Genomic DNA, 17,119 nt, shown 5'->3' on the forward strand with positions numbered 1-17,119 from the left:
AAGTACTTAGGAATAAATTTAACTAAGAAGTTGCAGGATTAATACACCAAACACTAAAGAGCATTGTGAAAACTGGGCATGGTGGCACATACCTGTAATCCCAGTGGCTTGGGAGGCTGAGATAGGAGGATTGTGTGCAAGTTCAAAGCCAACCTCAGCAACAGAGAGGTGCTAAGCAATCAGTGAAACACTGTCTCTTAAGAAAATACAAAATAGGGGCTGGGGATGTGGCTCAAGCAGTAGCGTGCTCGCCTAGCATGCGTGCGGCCCGGGTTCCATCCTCAGCACCACACACAAACAAAGATGTTGTGTCTGCTGAAAACTAAAAAATAAATATTAAAAATTCTCTCTCTTAAAAAAAAAAAGAAAATATAAAATAGGGCTGGGTATGTGGCTGAGGGGTTGAGTGCCCCTGAATTCAATCTCTGATACAAAAAAAAAAAAAAAAATTTAAATAAACCTAATCAATGGAAAAACATCCTATGTTCACAGATTGGAAGACCTACCAGGATTAACTTAGCAATACTCCCTAAATTGGTCTACAGATTCAAAGCAAGCTGTATCAGAATACTAATGTTTTTTTTTTTTTTTCAGAAATGTAAAAGCAGATCCTAACATTCTTACAGAATTGCAGGGGACCTCCAATAGCCAATCAAACAGAAGCCCAAGGCCACCAATACTGGAAGCAGGTCCAATCTTTTCCTCCCATAGGGCTGAGGCCATCCAGCCATGGGAACTCTGTCAGAACCTGCAGCTCCCTCTGGTTGTCACCATAGGACATGTAACCTCCCTCAGGGCAGTCCCAGCCAAGCACCCCGCCCTCCACCCCCCCCCACCCTCTGCATTTTGAGGCCTCCACCTTGTCACAGCATTTCCACAGGGTTGGGGAGGTCAAGTCTGGGGGGCGGTGTGCAACTCTTAAATTCTGTGCAGAACCCCTCCCCACAAACAAAATACATTAGAATGGAGCCACATGGTTCTACCAGGAAATGGGATTCTTGGAGCACCCATACCCCATCATCCTCTACTCCAGGCTTCTGAATATATTTTTAAAATATTTTATTAGCTGTTGATGGAACTTTATTTATTTATATGTGGTGCTGAGAATTGAGCCTAGTGTCTCACACATTCTAGGCAAGTGCTCTACCACTGAGCCACTACCCCAGCCCCAGTTATTTTAACAATGCAAAGCTAACACAGAGACTTTGTAGGTAACTTATTTTTTTCTAATTGGTGAGAAAAAGGCAAATTTGTTATTTTACAGTGCCAGAGGTCCAATCCCCAAAGTCAGGTGTCAGCAGGACTGGTTCTTTCTGAGGGCTTCAGGGAGAACCTCTCTCTCCTATCTTTTCCAGCTTCTAGAGGCGCCTGCATCCCTCGGCTCGTGGCCCCTTCCTCCGTCTTCAGAGCCAGCAGTGCTGTGTCTTCCAGTTGCTGACCTGTGCTTCCACCTCCATGTCTCCCTCTTTAGCTCTGACCCTCCTGTCTTCCTCTTATGAAGACCCTTGTGATGACACTGGGCCATGGATAATCCAGAATGACCCCCCATCTCAAACTCCCCCCCCCCGCCCCTCTTTGCGGTGCTGGGGATTGAACCCAGGGCCTTGTGCACGTGAGACAGGCACTCTACCAACTGAGTCATATCCTCAGCCCCACAAGCTCCCTTTTGTAAGTAAGGAAACACAATCCCAGGTTCTGGGGATGAGGATGTGGACATCTGGGGAAGAGGCATTATTTTGCCTTCTATAATACCATGGTGATCAAACTTATAAGAAGGTCCACAGAACATTCTTGGGAGTGGTGATGTGGGTTCAGTTCTGGAAGATGGCAGGTAGGGCTTGGGGACAGGACTCCAGGCAGAGGGGACAGCGCACATAAAACAGGAGGCTTGGGGCTAGGAGTATAGTTTAGCTGTAGAGCTCATGCTTAGCATGCAAAAGGTTCTGGATTTGGTCCCCTGCATCAAAGAACATCCAAGTGAATAGCAGGCTCCCTACATACCTGAATGTGGCACAAGGCCCTCAACATCCACAAAGGTTCTGTTCCGCACAGTGATGATTCTCACCAGGGCTCCCAAGAGGTACCTGGTGATGCCCAGAGAAATATTTGGCTGTTGCAACGGGGGAGAATGGTCCAGAGATGCTATCGAATGTCTTTATCATGCACCAGACAGTCCCTTGCGGCAAGGAGTCACCCAGCCCAGATGTGCACAGTGTAAAGGGAGATGCCCTTCTTTAAAGTATGTTGCCTACAGCTTTCCACCCCCTCTACTGGACTCAGAGGGGCTTGACCCCACAGACAGCTGGAAGGCTTCCACTCAATACTCCCCAACTGCCTTTCTGGGAAAAGCAGTTTCTAGTTCCTCATGACCTTGGCCTGCCCCTGGAATAGAAGCATCTGTGTGGGTTGAACATGCTCCTATTCTGGAACATGAAGTCCCAGCACGCCTGGGCCCTGAGGAAGATAGATCTAGTAATAATAATAATAATAATGTTTTCTCTCCCACCCAAAGTCCTGATGAGCGCAGCCTCTGGGTCTCAGGCCCCTGATATACTGGGAGAGCTGAGGCAGGGGAGGACAATGTCTTGGGGGAATCTTCTTGACCCTGTGCCAGTCACTGGATGAAGGTATGAGCTGGTTCATTTAAAGATGGTCAGTGGGCAATGGGTCAGTGAAGGAGATGGCAAGTTGGGGTGGAGGGTGCCCCGCCTTTGCCCTGCCTTGTTCTCTGAGCTCCTTAATGCTGCCTCCTCTACATGATTCATGTCACTGATCCCCTCCACAACTGCCACCCCTGGACTCTAACAGATTCCCCCTGAAGTGGGCGTAGGGTGCCCTCCCATTTCCTGTAGAGTTTGGGAGGCCTGATCCACAGGGTGGGGGCTCAGCTACAATGTGTGGGATTGTAATGAACCTGGGTGGTGGTGTCCTTTTCTTGGCCACTAAGAGCAAGGGCTGGCTGCTGTTCATTTGGTCAACAGACTTTTGCCACCTACTGAGCACCAGGCCCGGTGTAGGGAGCTGGAGAGGCCAAGATGGACACATTTGAGCTGCTTTCCTTCAGGCCACAGGGACCAGGAAGTGCAGCATTTCGGTTTGCTGACAGCTTAGTGGAGAGCCAGATCCTATGCTAGGTGTCTCACAGCCATTCTCTGCCAGAGCAGAACAGCAGCATTCCTGGGGGCAGGACAGAGGTGACAGTCCAGAGGGAGGAAGGAAGGCAGGCAGTAGGGATCTGGGGGAGGAAGAGGAAGGCAAGCATGTGCCCAGGGAAGCCTGGGCCCTGGAGGTGAGTCTACCTCTGGGAGTGGGAAGGTGAGGGTGGGGGGCTGCCCCTCCCACCTGGTGTACCCAATCCAACTCCCTGCTCCTCAGTCCCTGTCCTTGCAATGCTGCAGTTGCCCTGGCCAGCCTCTGGAGTTCTAAGGGGCTCCTCACTGAGCCTTAGTCCTGATGTATGGTCCCTGGTCCCCCAGTCAGGGATCCAGGCCAGCATCATCTGCAAGAGAAGGGGGTGTCCAGCCCCCAGAATTCTGGCTCCTTGACATGTAGAAGACCCAGCAGTGCCTGTGGGTGACAAGGGCCACCCAACCTCTCCTGCTGAGACCCACTGGGCTGTAGCAGAGCCCACCACCCAAAGTGCAATCCAGTGACAAAAGTGGATGAGTTGTCTAACAGATGGACCAAAGATAAAGGTGCTTTCCCCATCCCCACCTTTCCCTCTCAGCTTCACCTGAAGCCACTGCGGTAACCACACTACTGAAGATGCCTCTTTCCCCTCAAATTCAACCATACGAAGCTGTGGGGCCCTGACTGGATGGAGTGGAAATCTCCACCCACCAATGCCAACATGAAGGAGCCCACCCTCCTGGGCTCCTTTCCTTCCCCAGAGTGGCCAATTTCAGACTGTCCCTCTAGCCCCTTCCTCTCTTCTCTTGACCCCTACACCTCTCATCAGTCCGTTGTTGTGTGCTGCCCTTGGAGCCCACCAGCTGGTCCCCCATTTCTTCTTCCACTGCCCTTCTTACCTTCTGCAGCCATAAGTAAGGCCACGAAGGGGGCAGGTGCTACTTGGGACCCTGCTCCTTTCTCTTATACCATGTGCACTGGAGCATTGAGGTTCCACACCCAAGTTCCAGGGTTTGCTGATCCCAGCCCCCACCCCGTTTGGCCACTTTTCAGAGACAGAGTGTGTGAGCAAGTGTGTGCTGAGGGACATCTGGACTGCGCCTGGCGCATGGTTTGGGAGCCACTGTCACTCCACAGGTTGTAGGCCTCCTCACTGTGGTTTCTAGTGGAAACTACATGACTCACCAAACCAGTCCCATCCCCGGGCTTTGAATTAGGCTCCACTTGACGATGACCTTTTATAGATGGGAAGAAACGCCCTCCTGTGGATAGCCCTTTCACCAGTGATTTTTATTGTTAGACCACGAACCCTATAATATGGTGGGTAAATGTCCTCAAAGGGTCTTTCTGATTAAAGTGGGCACCACCCCTGAGGAAAGTGAGGGTTGGTCCTGCCTGTGCTGGACTAAGCCTTTGCCTTGGCCAATCCCCACTCCTGGGCCCCAACCTTGGCACTTGCTAACCCAGGCTCAGGTTAGTGGACTCCTGTTTTTGGTGAGTTATCTGTTCCTGGCCTTTGCCCTTTTGGCTCCTATCAGTTTGCCTGAGCTTTAAATGGACTGAAAACATCTGGCTTTGCTTACATCCAGCTACTTGCTCTTCATTCTGAACACCTGGAGGTGAGCCTGTGGAGTGCTCCAAGAAATGCTCGGGCTGCAGGGGTTTTTTTGGTCGGGGGCCGGGGGGTGTTATCGGGGACTGAACTCAGGAGCGCTCAGCCACTGAGCCACATCCAGCCCTATTTTGTATTTTATTTAGAGACAGGGTCTCACTGAGTTGCTTAGCACCTCGCTTTTTGCTGAGGCTGCCGTTGAACTTGTGATCCTTCTTGCCTCAGCCTCCCAAGCCACTGGGATTACAGGCGAGCACCACTGCACCCAGCTACTGGCTGTGGTTTTTTATCTAGCTTTCTGGTCTCCTATCTGAGGGACTGAGAGGGTCTTGTGATACAGAGTGTGGAAGTTGCCAGGGTAGGGCAGAACCTGGAATCCTAAGTGCTCATCCTTCCCCAGGGGCTCTTGCAGCTTGCAGCCATCTTACAAGTAAACTCTGGCAAATTCATGGGCCCTACCTCTGGGAGTGGGAAAGCTGATCTAGGGAGATGGCTGCTGCTCCCACCTGGGCACATCCAGTCCAGCTGCCTGCTCCTAGGTCCCTGTCCCTGCTGTAAGGGTGCTGTTGCCCTGGTCAGTCTCTAGATTTGCAGATGGCTCCTCACTAAGGCTGAGTCCCTGATGTACAGTGACTGGTCCTTCCACCAGACCTCCAAGTCAGCTTCATCTGTAAGAGAAAGAGGTGTCCAGACTCCCAGAATCCAGGCTTCTTGACCTGCGGAAGACCTGGCAATGCCTGTGGGTCTTCCTCTAGGTTGCTGGATGAGGAACAAGGCTAGAATTCCTTTTCTCCCTTCTTTTCCTTGGGGTGCTGAGGATTAAACTCAGGGCCTTGTACATACTAAGCATGAGCTCTACCACTGAGCTATTTCTCTAGCCTAGGATGGAGACATTAAAATTGTAAACTGCTTACCATGACTGATAAGCATGTGAAGTCTTCATCTCATTTATAAATAGCAGACTGGAGAAACCTGCCTGGCAGTTCAAAAGTGGAAAATAAAGGCCGGGGTTGCAGTTCAGTGGTTGAGCACTTGCCTAGCATGCACAAGGCTCTGGGTTCCATTCCCAGTATTGCAGAAAAAAAGTGAAATGCAGGGGCTGGGGCTGAGGCTCAGTGCTAGAGCGCCTGCCTTACATGTGTGAGGCACTGGGTTTGATCCTCAGCACCACATAAAATTAAAGAAATAAAGATATTGTGTCCATCTACAACTAAAAAAAAAATATTTAAAAAAAGTGAAACACAGAGTGCCCATATGTTTCACTACCAGATAGTATATGCCCAAGAAAAATGAACACATTATGTTCACATGGAAACTTGTACATGAATATTCATAGCAGCACTAGTCCCTGTAGTCAAAAGGTGGAAATAGCCCAAATGTCCTGCAATGGATGAATGGGTAAACATAACATGGTCTATTCATATAGTGGAATATTATTTATCCATAAAAAGGAATGAACCAGTGACACACTACAGCATGGATGAACACCGAGGACATTATGCTTAGTGAAAAAAAGCTAGTCACAAGAGGCCACATACTATAAAACTCCATTTATACAAAGTATCTAGAAGAGGCAATCCAGAGAGTCAGAAAGCAGATTAACTGTTGCTAGTGGCTGTGGGGGGTGGAACAGGGAATGACAGCTAAGGGACACAGGGTTTCTTTCTGGAGAGATGAGAATGTTCTGGAATGTGAGTGCTGGCAGTCGCATTCCTTTGTGACTACCTTAGAAACCACTGAATTTTCACTTGAAAATACAAAGGAGCCTGCAAAAGACCACCAAACACATGGGAAACAGCGAGAGACACCACAAGAAAGAGAACTCATGACATGAAAAAGAAAAGTTAAATACAAAAACAACACAGAAATCTTACAAAGAGGAGTGGTGGTGGCTCCTGCCAACTAAGTCCCTGTAGAAGCAGGGAGGGCAAGAGTGTGACTTATTGACTATAGTCCACTTGGGGACGCTGAGAGTGAATACAGTCAATGTGAATATTGCTCTGGGACAACAGGGCAGACCAGGCTACTCCAATGACCCTAGGAACCAGCGCTGTGGGGCTTTCCCTATCCTTTGACTCTAGAGAGGATAAAATACCCACTGCTGTTCTCACCACAAAGACACTGGATGCAAGTGTCACAGGCTGGATCCAGTGGGATTGTGGGGAGCCACTCTGAAGGATCTGTGTCTTCTGGCCTGGAGCGGAGAGGCTTTTGACCATCACTATATCTTGTAATGAGTGACCTGGACATTGCCCCGGTCCCAGAAATTTGAGGACACATCTTCAAACGTAGGCGTCACCCCATGGATTGAGCTATACTCACCTGTTCCTTTGTGATACTACCCCTTTGTCCTGTTTGGGATAGAATATTCCATGGAAATGCCTTTGTGTATCCCCTTCTCTTGCTCTGCCTTTGGGTGTGGCCTTCCTAGATGTCAGTCAACCTGCTGACAGCAACATCAGGAAGCTAGACTCAGCCCCCTGAAATCTGACCCCTGGCCTCATTTGAATGGCTTCTCTTCAATAAAATGGTTCAGCAAGAGCTCGCTCTTTCTCTGTCTCTTGTGTGGTTATTTCGTGCTGCCCAGTTCCCCTGGAGTGACGCTGAGTGTTTTAGTCGAGGGGAACATGACATGGGATGAACTGGGAAATGGGACTTCCAAGACCCACGTTTACCTACAGCTGCAATGGTAAGACCAGAGGTGGGCAGCCCTTGCTGTTCTTGGGGATGTTGACCACAGTTGTGTTTACTGGATGGGTGCTGTGATGATGTGTCAAGTACTCGGTCTCTGCTTTGCACGGTTTCAAGGTGGCTGTAACACCTGCATTCACAGATAAGCACCCTGAGCTGGGGGAAGTGAATTTATTAGCCTAGGAATTCCTAAGGGAAAGCCAGCATTTCTGTGACTGCTCCAGGGCTGACCCCTTTGGGTCACACTGTGCACAAACAGGAATGGCGAATGAAGTATGCCTGGAAGGTAGGGACTGAGGCTACCTCAAGTGTGACTTCACCAGGGAAACGGCTCCACGCTGTTGCTAACCTGAAAGTCAACTCAGCTGCCTAAGAAAAAAACGAGTCAAGCTTTCTATTTTCCCCTGTGACTGACCTACTAGCACTTGAGGAGGAATCAGATTTCAGTCAGGTCCCCTGAGATCCTGAGCCTCCTGAAGGTTCTCTGGGCTTGTCTGAGCTTGCCTGGCTGCTGTTCCTGCTGTTCCGCCTCAGCTTTGTCTGAGGGCTGACCAGTGAACTTATTTCATTACATCCATTTCTGACGTCCCCCAAGTCACCCCAACCCACATACTGAGATCTATAAATGGCTGAGATAGAATGATTTTCCCCATATCTCTGTATTCAATTGATCTGACAGCCACCGGTGTCCACATCTGACTGGTCACCTTGTGAACATCTGGAATCCCCCTCCTCTCGACCCCCATCACTCCCCAGCTCACCTGTGCTCTGACACTCCACCTGCCTCGTGCACACAGCCTCTGCACCTCCCTCCTTCTCAGGCTGAATTCCATGTTCACTTCTGTTCCTTTCCTTCCAACAAAGAAAGACAAAAATCACATAAGTCTCCCACTTAAAAATCTTTTTGGCTAAAGGATGAATTCTCTCAGAGGCCTGTTGCCTGTTACTCCCTGCTGGTCCGTGATTAACCACTACAACCCTGGCAGCTCACACCAACACACACTCGTTATGTCTCAGTACTGGGCTTCAGAAGTCTGAAATCAGACTCACCAGGCTAAAAACCAAGATGCTAACAAGTCGGACCCTCCTGGAGGCTCAGGGAGGAACCCACCCACATCCTGCCCTTCCCAGCATCTAGAGGAGCCCACATCCCTCGGCTCGTGGACCCTTCCTGTCTTCAAAGCCAGCACTGCTGTGTCTTCCAGTTCTTTTCTGCCTCTGACCCTCTTGCCTTCCTCTCATGAGGACACTGTGGTGACGCTGGGCCCCGATGACCCAGGATCATCTTTCAATCCCCAGTTCCTTACTCCAATCACTTCACAGTCCCTTTTGCTGTATGAGGTCACATGATCACAGTTTCCAGGAGGTTGGGACACAGACATCTTTGAGGAGCCATGGTTCTGCCTGCCACAGCGGGGATCCACAAATTTTTCCTAGAAAGGGTCCTAGAGCAAATATTTGATGCTTTGTGTGCCACATGGCCTGTTGCCAGGACTGGCTACTTAATTTTCAAAAGTGTGGGGCCCTGTATTCATAATTATTACAAACTTCAAAACAGTCAGTTCCATGCACAATGTGCACCTCTGTGACACAGGCCCTGCCGGGGCAACTTCACCTCTGCTACGGTAGCTCTGAGCAGCCATAGGAAATGCACAGGGGAGCAGCTCCGTTGTGTAACTGTCAAATTTTATGGACAATGCAATGTACATTTCATGGAATTTTTATATGTCACAAAATACTAACTCTTCTTTTTTCCCCCAACCACATAAAAAATGTAAAGCTCATTTTTAGCTTCCAGACTGCACAAAAACAGGCATGGGCAGAACCCCGTCATTGTTTGCTGATGCCTAGTCTAGAGGATAATGTTCCAACTTCTCTGACTCTCTGGGGCCCTTCAAAGCTGGGGACACACACCTCTCTAGTCCCAAGTCACTCCCTTCTCCCCTTCCACCTCCACCCCTGGCCCTGCACAATCCTCCTGGACATCTGTGCCTCTGCTCCTGCCAGTCCCAGCTTCCCACCTCTACCTAGCAGACCCTCTCTTATGCTTTAATCTGGTCAGATGTTACCCTCCACCAGAGGTCTATCTGTGCCCATTCCTTGTCACACTAGATGGATTTGTGTTCCGATGTGGCTGTTTCTCCCTCAGGGCAACAGTGTCTCAGGTCCCAACTGGGCCTTCTCGGTGTATCATGACTTAGGGAGCCTCCACAGCTTGTGCTGGAGGAAGAGAGGGTGACTTGCAGGGGTGGCAAGGACAACCTGGAACAACCCTGGCTGGAGTGCTCTGATTCCTACCCTGAGGGCTGACACTATGCTTCTGACGAAAACAAAAAACAAATTCAAAACAGAAGACAACAACTTCATATCTCAAATCTCAACCAGTAAAAAAAGATCTCCAAGACTGAGCAGATCTGGGTTCAGAGCACCACTCTGCCCTTACCAGATATGTGCACAGGGACAATCACTTCTCTTGTCTCAGGACAGGGACCGAACTCACCAATCAGGCCTCATAGGACCTGCCCCTGCCAGTTCCACAAGTCTCCTCTGTGGCCAGTGTCTCCACAGATGGCCCTTTCTTACTCCTGAGTGTGCTGGGCCCCCGCCTGACTCAGGGCCCTTGCATGTGCTATTTTTTTCTGCCTGTAACATTCTGCTTCCTCGTGCCTCAGCTGCAAGGCTGCTGACGTAGGAAGCCTTCCCAGATACCCCCAAATTAGTTAACTCTTCCTATTGCATGCTTTTCTGGAACTCTGGCTTTTGCAGATTATAGTCATTTGTGTAACTCATTGTTACTCTTCATAAGAATAAGACATAATAAGCACTTCATGTCAGGCTCTGTTCCAGAATTTCTAAAAGTGGGTTATTTCTTTGAATTCTCATAGTGCCCTCAGGAAGTACATCATCCCCATTTTATGGAGTAGGAGGCTGAAGCTCAGAGATTAAACAACTTGTCCAAGGCCACACTGCTAGTGAGTGTGGGAGCTACCCTCTCAAACCTGTCTCTTCAAGTTGACCAAGGTCCATGAAATTAGATGCCATGTGTGACATGGTTACTGTTGTGTCCCTGAGGCTGGGCACTCACACCTCATGTACTATGGGCAGTTAAAAAGTATTGATGATCTAAAAGAAACAACACCCCTTAGCCACAGGCACTCCTAGAGCCGAGATCTCAATTTCTAATACCATTCTCTGAAAAAGGAACCAGTGTCCCTTACAGGAATGGCTGATTCCAGGACTGTAGCATCTTATAATGCCAGGGAGTAAGGAAATGCTGTGGAGAGTGGGAGGGAACCAAATACAACAAAAAATCCAATGATGGACACACCCAAGGGTCACAGGAGCCAATTAACAGAGCCAAAAGATGGCCAGAGCTGGAACAGCTTGAGCAACAAAATAAAGTAGTTTTGAGTTATAACCTAAAGCATAAAATAAATATCTAGGAGTCCTTGCCAATATAACTAGATGATTGAATGAACTAATAAATGGAGAAGAAATAAATCTCCCATGCAGAAGGAGTCTAAATAATTTATGTTACATAGATATTCATCCTCAGGAGGCAGAGCATAACCCTTCACTTTTTAAGTGTGGGCTGCACTTACTGACTTCTTCCAAAGTATACGATAAGGAAAGGGGTGGAAGTAGTTTGATGGTAGAAAAACCCGACAAATACTACCTCAGTCAGGTGATCAAAGCTAACATCAATAGACTCAAATAATGTTGACCGCTGTACCTGGCACAACATGATACAAATGGCAATTGACCTCTTTGGTCCTACTGCCAATAACCCACCATCATAGCTTATCATGACAAATTCCAAGAGAGGAGCATCCTAAAAAATACCTGAGCAGCACTCCTCAAAACTGTCAAGGCCATCAAAAACAAGGAGAATCTGAATCTGCCACAGGCAAGAGGAGATTAGATAGGACAATTAAATTACATGTAACATGGGATCCTGGATGTGATCCTGGAGGAGAGAAAGAACATCAGAGGAAAAACAAGTTAAGTATAAATCAACTATAAACTTTAGTCAATAACAAAGTATCACTGAGTACAGTGGTTAAGCACCCCCTGGGTTTAATCCCCAGTACCAAAAAAAAAAAAAAAAAAAAGAAAAAGAACAAAACCAAAGTTATCAGTATTGGTCCATTTTAATGGCATCATATTAATAAAGATGCTACTAATAGGAACCAGGTGGAGTGAATAATGGTAACTCTATTATCCCTGAGAATCTGAAATGGTAATTAAAAATAGTCTATTATTAATAATAGAGTATAGATGAATGAATGGACTTTGATTGCTTTTTTTTTTCTATTTTTTTTTTAAATGGGTCTCACTATGTTACCCAGGCTGGTTCTGAACTTCTGGGCTCAAGTAACCCTCCCTCCTCAGCCTTCCGTGTAGCTGGGACTATAGATGAGTACTACCTTGTCCGACCTAAGGACTTCCTTCTTACTCGTGGTAACAATGATGATAGCACCCATCACAGGGGATTGTACATGAAGCCTTCAGCATCAAGTATATACTCAGTTCTGAGCATTTGCTATCACAGCATTAAACCTGTGCCATCCACGACACCAGACACTATCCCTACGTGACTATTTAATTAGAAATTAAATACAATTAAAAATTCAGTTCTTCTGTGGCAGTAGCCAAATGTCCACAAGCAACATGGAGACAGAGGCTACTGGATTAAACAGTGTCGATATAGAACATGCCATCATATCAGAAAGTTCTTCGGGATAACACTGAACAATGAAGAATGTGATTATTTGTTCAGTGTTCTTGTCTCCTTGGTTCCTTTTGCAGAGGCCATCTTTTCAATCTTGCTGACCACCCTCTTTCAAATTGCAACCCCATGTTTCTCATGCCCTTTTCCCAATTTACTTTTTTTTTTTAATATTTATTTTAGTTGTAGGTGTACACAATGACCTTTTACGTTATTTTTATGTGGTGCCAAGGATTGAACCCAGAGCCTCACATGTGCTAGGCAAGCGCTTTACCACTGAGCAACAATCCCAGCCCCCCAATTTATTTTTCTTCTTACCCTTTTCATCACTTGAGGTGGGATCCACTTGCTTTCTCTTCTGCCTCCCCATCTCCACTGCACAGGTGGTGACAGGTGATAGGTGACTGCTGAGTCCCTGAAATGCAGTCAGTTCAATTTGAAATGTAAATGATTTCAAAAGCATATATTAAGGGGAAAAAAAAGTCCAGAATGTAAAACATCTCCTAATTTCTTACAATGATCACATGTTGAAATTATATTTTGGACACACTGTGTTAAATAAAACATATTATTAACATTGGACATCACCTGCAACTATTTACTTTTTTTAAACATAGGTAATAATTTAATTAATCAGCAAATTTTTGTTGTTGTTGTTGTTGTTGCAGTGCTGGGGATGGAACCCAGGGATTCGCACATGCCAGTGCTCTACTATAAGCTGCACCCCCAGCCCACAATTTAATCAATTTAAACTGTAGGTATAACTGACAAACTTGTGGCTGGCTTAAATTTCTACTGCACAGCAATGATTGAGAATATCAGTTACTAGACAATTTTAAAATTACGCATGTGGCTTGTACATATTTCTCCTGGACAGCACCAACCTAGGATGTCAATCCAAACAGACAGGTACGTTTTTATCTGTTTGCTGCCCAGACAGTATGTGGCAGCGAGTAGGCTCTCAATAAAATTGTAATGAATGAATGAGAGACTGAGCTTCTGGGAACCGGCTTGTTCTAATAACTAAATTGATGGAGTGGTGACCACGACCGTGCCCCGCCTCCTCACAGCACCAGATGAGGAAACTGAGGCCTGGTGAGGTGACGTCAGCTCGTGCCCAGCCACACGTAGTGCGCCAACGGCGGGGCCGGGATTCGAACCTGGGTCCTGTCCCCATTACCCCTGGCGCGCTGACCGTTCCTACCTTGCTAGGAGGTGGCGGCGGCGGAACAGACACGTGAGGAACACACGGTATACGTCCGACAAGGGTCTCCAATCCTCGGCCCAGTCAACCTCTGTGGACTGGGCCCCAGCTCGCCCCTTCCGCGGCCATCGCTGGCCACCCGCGTCTCTGCCGGCCGCCGAGCTCTTCGCAGGCGGCGCCGACCGGAAGTCCCGCCTCCGCCGCGCGCCCCAGGGTGCCGCGACAGCTACGCCGACCAATGAGCAGCGCGCCGTGGCGGACATCGACCAATGGGCGCGCGCGCCGGGGGGGCGTGTCCGGGCCGCGGGCCGGAGCGGGTCGTGCGCGCTGAGGAGGAGCCGCCGCCGCCGTCGCCGTCGCCGCTGCCGCCGCCACCGCTACCGAGGCCGAGCGGAGCCGTTAGCGCCGCGCCGCCGCCGCCCGCCCGCCCCGGAGCAGCCCCGGGCCCGCCCGCCCGCGTCCAGGTGAGGCGGGGAATCTTCGGTGGCGCCCGACAGGGTAGGCCGCGGCAGGCCTGAGCTCGCCTGGCCGGGCCGCGGGCGCCCGCGGGCCTGCACCGGCCGAGGCCCAGGCCGCGCCGAGGCGGGAGGGGACGCGCGCGGGCCGCGGCAGAATGGCGGGCGGGCGAGAGCCGGCTTGCGTGGGGGCCAGCGACAGGCCCAGGACTGGATTCCTCGGGCGCCACGAGAGGCGGGCGAGGGGGACTCGGCGTGGGCACGCGCCTGGGGGCCGGGCTCCGCAGCGGTGGCCCCGGTAGTCTTGGAAGCCCGGCATCCGGGGGCGGGAGAGTGGAGCCAGAGGCGGGGGAGTGGGGCAAGAGTCTTTACGGCGCAGAGGTCACGGCCCACGGGCTCGCTCCCCCGGGAAATCCTACAGATTCTTTTGTGGTCGTTGTCAGCCCCGCCGCCGGTCTGAAGTGCTTTTAGAAGTGTGCAAACCTTTCAGTACCTATGGGAGTCTTAGAAAAGAAAAAAAAAATTTTTTTTTTCTGATCGCCATTTCTAACAATGCTGTTAGTGGGGCGTGGGATGTTTAGATTTGTAAAATGTATATGTTGAAAACAAACGGCATTCAACAATGGGGGACGGATGGTCTTCCTTTTGCCTTGTCTTCTCCTGCTAGGCTTACTAAAATGGGTTTTGGTACCTACTGTGTACAGGGCAGGTGGAGAAGAACTTTTGTATGGGGCTGCCCCCGGAGCGACAGAGCCCCCTCATCAAAAGTGTTCATATGAGAGCCTGATGGCCAGTGCTCCAGAAGGGGGAAGATGGGGAGGATGAACCAGCCAGAAAAGAGTTTCTCAAACTCAGCTCTACTGACAGTTGGGGTCACATAATTTTTGGTTGTGGAGCGCTGCCCTGTACATTGCAGGAAGTTGAGTAGCATCCCTGGCTTCAACCCATTAGGTGCTAGCAACATCCTTGTCCCTGCCCTCAGTTGTGAGGACCAGAATATCTCCAGATGACACCTGGGGTGTCTCCATTCTCCCCACCCCCATGAGAACCATCCCTGAACTTAAAAGTTCCCTCCACCACGGGAGATGTTCCCAAGACTTTGAACAAGCTCAGCTGCTTTTAGCCTTAGTCTTCTTATCTCTGAAATGGTAAGGACAAAAGTATTGTGCACACTTAAGTATGTGAGAAGTCTCTTGTGTTGTGCATGGCCTTTGCGTGGTAGACATGGAATACCTGATGTTATAAATAATTGTCAGTACTTATTTATTTAGCCAGTATTTATTGACAGATTACCATAGTCTTGACGTTTCACAGACATTTGTCTCCAGCCTTAGAGGTAGGAAATGTTATAGTTGCCATTTTAGAGATGAGGAAACTGAGGCTTACATGGATCATGTGGTATAACTTGTTTCATGCTGAGGCAGGATTTGAACTCTGATGCTTACCCTGAACCACTGGGCTTCACTGCTTATAATCACAGGGGTCTAGGGCACCCTTTCAGACAGTGTTTTAGGGAGCCCCATTCTGTTGCCATTGAATATCTGTGTGCAACACTGTGCTGAGGTCTGTTTTAAAATGCTGAAACTTGGGATCCACGAAGAGGCCCAGATATATAAACACCTCCAGATGTGGCAGGAAATAATGTTTCTGTTGAAGCACTTGTTTGAGGGAGTAGAATTTCATTTTGGTTATATTGAGTCTGGGATAACAGAGCATCAGGTAGAAAAGGAAAGAATTATGAAAATGCTGTCTTCTGATGCTTGCTCCGTCACTTCTTTCGCTTGCTGCCTCTCGTCTCTGTCCTCTTTCCACAGTGCAGCAAGATTGTCTTTTGTAAATGTGGATCTGGTTTTGTTCCTCCTTATTAAAAGTCTGAGTGGGAAAAAGCAAATTTTGTTATCTGTTTGAGTAACTTGAAAGAGAGTCAGAAGCCCTGAGCTTAGAATGCCAGTTCTTACATATTCAAACCCTCCCTTCTATTCTGTCCATCTGCACATAGACTCTCAACTCTGACCCTTTATGCCTATTTCTTCCTCTGTCTGGAATGCTGTTCTCCATCACCTGGTGATCTACACAGCCCATCCCAGAGCACACTCACCATTTGAAACCAACCCTGACTGCCACCCTTTCTCCACCCCCACGGGAATCAACTGTTCCTCGTTTGTGTTCTCATCCCATTCAATTTATTGAATCAAATTGAATGCTGAATGGTTAGAGAGGCGCAATGCTGGCTTCTCACCCCTAGATGGCAGTAGCGAAGTAGAGAGCGTAACCTGAGACTGTGGAGTCAGGGGAAGACCAAAGGAAACAAGCCTATGGAAGGAAGCGAGCCTGGCTTTCCTGGTTTGAATGAATCTCTCTGCTCTACTGCTGTGTCCCAAGCCCCACAGTAGGCTTTAGGGAGCCAGTGGTATATATGATGGCTGTGTAGATCATTTCAGCCACTCTGCTGAGTGTGATGGTTATACACGGCCTGATGTGGAAGCACAGAAAATGGAATTGTTATCCAGACTTAGGTGAGCACAGAATCCCAGAGTGGAGAACAGGTTTGGTGGTCAGGCAAAGGCCAGAGGGAAGGGCTTTGTGGGATGCAGGATCATAGGGGCAAATAAACATGGAGGTGGAAACTTCTCCATTTATTATAGAAACACATGGGATGTGGTACTTCTGGGGTAAGAAGGATGAAGTGAATAGTGGCCAAATTGCAGGTCTGCTGGGCATAGGGCTTGTGTGTTATGAGGGACTACTGAGCACCATTAGTCCCCAAAGAGGCAGTTAGATATGCATAGAAAGAGCAGAAGAGAGAGAGAGCTGAAGGTCAGAAAACCAATTAGGAGGCAGTTGTTTCCTTCAGGTCAGAAAAGTTAGGAATATGGCTCAAGGCTGCAATGGTCAGGACAGAGAGGAAAGTGCTGAGACATAATTAGGGGTTCAGAGTCACAGGACTTGGGGGTCTTAGGTGTGGGAAGTGAGCAAGTGCATACACTTGAGTGACCCAAAGATGAGTGGTTGTTAAAAGAAACCAAGAAGGCAAGAGTTGTGATTTAGTAAGTTTTGAGACAAGAAACACATCGCTGGAGCAGAGTGCAGTAAGTGGGAAGGTGGCAGAAGAGTCTGCTTGCACTTCTGAGCCCCCTGCTAACCCTGCCTTCCCCCAGCACAGATGGAGTGCTAACCACGTGCTAGGTGTGGGACAAGGCACAGGGTCTATGCACAGAGACTCACTCGCATAGTGATCCATCCCCGCTCCACCCAGAGCCTCAGAGTCAGTCGCAAAGCACTTGCACTGTCGTAGCTTG

At 48.8% G+C, this 17,119-nt stretch overlaps 1 protein-coding gene and 1 long non-coding RNA gene across 2 annotated transcripts in view; one reads left to right on the top strand and one right to left on the bottom strand.

Moving 5' to 3' along the window:
* Positions 1 to 803: 803 nt before the first annotated feature.
* Positions 804 to 13,527, bottom strand: LOC114107577 (uncharacterized). The gene is made up of 6 exons (XR_011704936.1): positions 13,366 to 13,527; positions 12,480 to 12,576; positions 11,276 to 11,399; positions 8,194 to 8,284; positions 2,002 to 2,084; positions 804 to 1,516 (listed from the first exon to the last, which is right to left on the bottom strand). It is a non-coding gene; the product is annotated as an uncharacterized lncRNA (long non-coding RNA).
* Positions 13,528 to 13,696: 169 nt separating this feature from the next.
* Elavl1 (ELAV like RNA binding protein 1) overlaps positions 13,697 to 17,119 on the top strand; it is a 39,067-nt gene continuing 35,644 nt past the window's right edge. Inside the window, exon 1 of the mRNA XM_027954851.2 lies at positions 13,697 to 13,829. The gene's annotated coding sequence lies outside the window, so the exon portion shown is untranslated. The remainder of the gene's footprint in view (positions 13,830 to 17,119) is intronic.

The sequence above is a fragment of the Marmota flaviventris genome, chromosome 1, assembly GCF_047511675.1.
Source record: "Marmota flaviventris isolate mMarFla1 chromosome 1, mMarFla1.hap1, whole genome shotgun sequence".
NCBI classification, from domain to species: domain Eukaryota; kingdom Metazoa; phylum Chordata; class Mammalia; order Rodentia; family Sciuridae; genus Marmota; species Marmota flaviventris.